We start from the raw sequence: 4270 nt of genomic DNA, 5'->3' as shown, positions 1-4270 counted from the left end.
GGGGGTTCTGACTGGTCACTGAGTGTGTATATATGTCTGTGTGTATATACTGACAATATTTATGAATGAAGGCATGTATGTATGTATATCTTTATATATGTAAGGGTATGTGTATATATTTATATATGCCCTCCATGTATTTATCCATTTATTTTTCAGGTGAGCAGACAGATGTTGGGTGTGTGGTCCTGTGTTTTGTTAGTGTATATTTAACATACCGGTACTTCTAATCGCTATTTCAATCTTTGTATCTTTCTAATTACTTCTCTCTCTGTTTTTCTCTCTGTCTCTATTTTCTCTTCACTTAAAAAAGTCACTGATGATGAAGAAACAAATAAATAAAAAAAATAATGAGTTTGTTCAGTTTGAAGCTAGCATAGCAATGGACAAGTTTGTGACAAAACAAAGGCCAAATGAACCTATCAGCAGCCCTGCTATGGAGGACACTGCGTAAAAAACTCCTGGCCAAGTAAAATCAGGCGGTTACATGAAGTATGGCTTTACAGCTACTAAATAGTGAACAAAAGTGAGAAAAAAAAACTTTCTAAAAAGTTGATATTTCTTTACATATATTGATATATTTTATTGTCAACTTGCAGGGGGTCCCCGGCGAGAAGCTAAAGTTATTTGGGGGGCCTTGGCATGGAAAAGTTTGGGAACCCCTGTTCTAGGCTAATGAACTAAAAAAGGATTTACAAGGACCTAAACCTCCACAGGAATTCTGTAAGATCCATCATCAAGAAATGGGAGAAATACGGGACATGTGTAAGGTTGAAGGAATTTTTTTGTTGTTGTTGTTAAAAATGCCTATTTCTATAGACTGTGACATATTTATGATAGCAATTCGAGCATAAAACATCCAAGTGGGTGAATAATTTTTATAGGCATTGTATTATTCTAACTTGTACAGCATTGCACAATAAAGAGTTTGTAACACATGGATCTACTGGAGTTTGTGAGCTCGTGTGAGTGTATTTATGTGTGTGTGATTTAAGACTTCCAGTGTGGGGGGAGTGTATTTATCCATTGGTGTTTGCTAGCTAGTCTGCAGATCCAGGAACCAAACTTTGTTGCAAGATTATAAAGGCCTTCTTTGGATTCTTGTTTTATTGATTGGAAAAGAAACTGGGCCAATCATTACCTTGGCAGATGGATTCAGTATCTACATTGGCCGCAGCCAGGATCCAATAATAAATGGTACCAAGCAGCGATGAACATTTATCAAAGATGTTGTAAATTTAGGTTCTGAATTTTTAGCTCCTATGTGGGAGGATTTTAATTAATGAAGAGTTGCTAAATTATAAGTTTTCTTATAATTTATTAACATAATAAAGGGGCACCACCTGTTGCTCTAACAGGAAATTAATCTCGTATTTTTGACTTAATCTCATGTACTGGAGGACGGAGCTCTTTTCAGTTTATGACGGTGAACACAAATAAAAAGACGCGGAGACAAAGCGAGAGAAAGAGAGAAAAATTACATCACAAGTCGTTTATGGCATGTAAAGACAATTGCTATCCCAACTGCTATGAATTTAAATAACAAGTGACATCACCTCAGCCAACCACTCCTAGTAATTTTACGCTACAGAATCACCACTCACTATTACCTATTCTAACAACAGGACTGAAAACTTCCTAGATTAATAAAAGAAAACGTTGATTCATTTATCAAGAGGGGGCGTGAATTCTAAGGGAAATCAACTCGCCAGCTCTTCCTTCCGAGTCCGTTTCGAGCGCCTGAACTCTCTCTCTCTCACCACCTCAGCTGAGCACACCACCAAACGCATAGAAAGATGTTCTTTCCTACCATTGCAATGTGAACCAGGTCAGTTCTGCCCCAGGATACCAGGAGATTTGAGTGAGGATGGTCACCGGTTTTCAGATTTTTATCAAGAATGTCTCTGTACATTTTTCCACTCATCCTTCCTTCAATTATTTGAAGTTTGCCAGTACCATGTGCTGAAAAACAGCACCACACCATGATGTTCCCACCTCCAAACTTCACTGTTGGTATGGTGTTTTTGGGCTGATGTGCAGTGCCATTTGACCTCCAAACATGATGTGTATTCTGGCATCCAAACAGTTCAGTGTTGGTCTCATCTGACCAGACTATATTCTCCCAGTATTACACAGGCTTGTTTAAATGTTGTGCAGCAAACTTTAAAGGAGCTTCAACATGCTGTTTCTTCAGTAGTGGAGTCTTGCGTGGTGAGCGTGCATACAAGCCATGGTGGTTCAGTGCATTACTTATTGTTTTCTTTGAAACAATCGTACCTGCTAATACCAGGTCTTTCTGAAGCTCTCCACAAGTGGTCCTTGGCTCTTGGACAACTCTTCTGATAATTCTTTTCACTCCTCTGTCAGAAATCTTGTGAGGAGCACCTGGTCGTGGTCAGTTTATGGTGAAATAATGTTCTTTCCACTTCTGAATTATGGCCCCAACAGTGCTCACTGGAACCTTCAGAAGTTTAGACATTCTTCTGTAACCGATGCCATCATTATGCTTTGCAACAATAAGGTTGCGAAGGTCCTGAGAGAGCTCTTTACTTTTACCCATCATCAGATGGTTCTTGTGTGATACCTGGCCACCATCTGGGTCTGAACCAGCTGATATTAACTTGCACTGACAAGGGGCAGGCTTGCTTTCTAATTACTGAGAGAGTTCAGCTGGTGTCTTGGCTTTCCATGCCTTTTTACACCTCCCTTTCTTCATGTGTTCAATACTTTTTCCCTGTGTCATTCCACATTATTACAAATAACTTCATTTCTGGACATTTATGGTTTGATTTCTTTGTATGTATGGATCACTTGGGTTGTTACCGACATCTGGTGAAAATTTCATGTCATTTGCACCTCTAGTAATATATTTACTGAGAAAAATGGTGACGTGTTCAATACTTATTTTACCCGCTGTATAACTGTGCAGAACACAATGAAGGTGCAGTAATCTATACAGAAAAATAAGAATTCTATAATTCTACACAAAGAAGCTGTTTTTTTTTTCATTTATGTCTCTTGCTGTTTGGTGAGAAAACAGTTCAGAGTGAAGTTTAAAGCTGATTGCTTAAAGGAAGACTATGTAAGAAATGCAGAGAGGTTGAGAAGACAAATAAGCAGCTGTAGGAAACAAAGCATGTGTAACTTGAGCATCATTATAAAATAAAAGCAATGATCATAACTGCTTATTATAACTGTTTATTATGTGGTGGCAAGAAGAAGAGAAACTATCTTATGAGGTTATAAAATAGTCAGTAACAAAAAATGTGAAATGAAGAAAGATTAGAAACCTCACTGTGCCATATGAGCAGAAAAAATCCCTGAGTGGACTGACTGTGATAAAGATTTACCAACCAAAAATATCTGAGTGGGATAAAGAGTGGAGAGCGATCTGCCAGGTTTTACATGCAAGCCTACCTTACTAATGCCTGTGTTACCGGAGGGGTCAGTTGTAGTAAACCAGCTGAGCATCTTCTCTATGTCTCTCAAACCCAACTCGGCCTTTGACAACACTGCAAAAACAACCACATAGAAAGGATTTCACTGACCACCACAATCCCTATTACCTTTTTATTTTTTACCAAGTTTTAAAGAATTCAAGCTGAGATGTCGCAACACACCTGCCACATCTTGGTTTGTGATAAACTGTTCCTGTCATGATCTGTGTGTTTCAGTGTTTATTTTTATTTTTTTTTTACTTTATCTTCATGTTCATGAGGTTTATGGTCTGTATTTTCTTTGTGTCAGTAGCTATGTTTACATGAACCTAAGTAATCAGAATAAACAGCCGATCTGGATAAAAATGTGTCATGTAAACGCACCGATTGGATTATTCTGGTGTGATTCAGCTCGATTGGAATGAATTTGTAATCTGAGTGAAACGGGTGGTTTATGCCGATTGATACTCCAAAGGGCATGCATGTAAACACTTATTCTGAGTTAGTCTGGTTGTGTAAAACTGACCTGACTGCGCATGTATGCCCACTGTCAACCTGACTTACAGTATTTCTGCCTATAGATGCTAATATGTTAGGGAAGTAAATGTGGTTGTTTAGTGATACAACATTTCTACAAGAATCTTTGGAGTGTAAAATGTAGAAACACTGTTATTTAGACAAGTATATGAAAAGCTGGAGGAAGAACACAATATTTTTTCATGTTCATCATAGAAGTAGAACTTCTTCTGGATATTGTATAGGTCCTCTGGACGGGTTCTTCTTTAATGAAACGTTTCGTCTCTCTTCCAAGAGACTTCTTCAGTCTGAGAGTT

The 4270-nt window shown here is 38.1% G+C and overlaps 1 long non-coding RNA gene across 1 annotated transcript in view; it reads right to left on the bottom strand.

Moving 5' to 3' along the window:
- The window catches only part of LOC106514235 (uncharacterized), a 10774-nt gene that overhangs the window by 4584 nt on the left and 1920 nt on the right, over window positions 1-4270 (bottom strand). Inside the window, exon 3 of the long non-coding RNA XR_001309872.1 lies at window positions 3418-3512. This is a non-coding gene — a long non-coding RNA (uncharacterized LOC106514235). The remainder of the gene's footprint in view (window positions 1-3417; window positions 3513-4270) is intronic.

This window comes from Austrofundulus limnaeus, unplaced genomic scaffold, assembly GCF_001266775.1.
Source record: "Austrofundulus limnaeus strain Quisiro unplaced genomic scaffold, Austrofundulus_limnaeus-1.0 Scaffold18, whole genome shotgun sequence".
Classification (NCBI taxonomy): Eukaryota; Metazoa; Chordata; class Actinopteri; order Cyprinodontiformes; family Rivulidae; genus Austrofundulus; species Austrofundulus limnaeus.
Note: the sequence above shows the minus strand (reverse complement) of the source record. Positions and strands in the feature narration are given on the sequence as shown.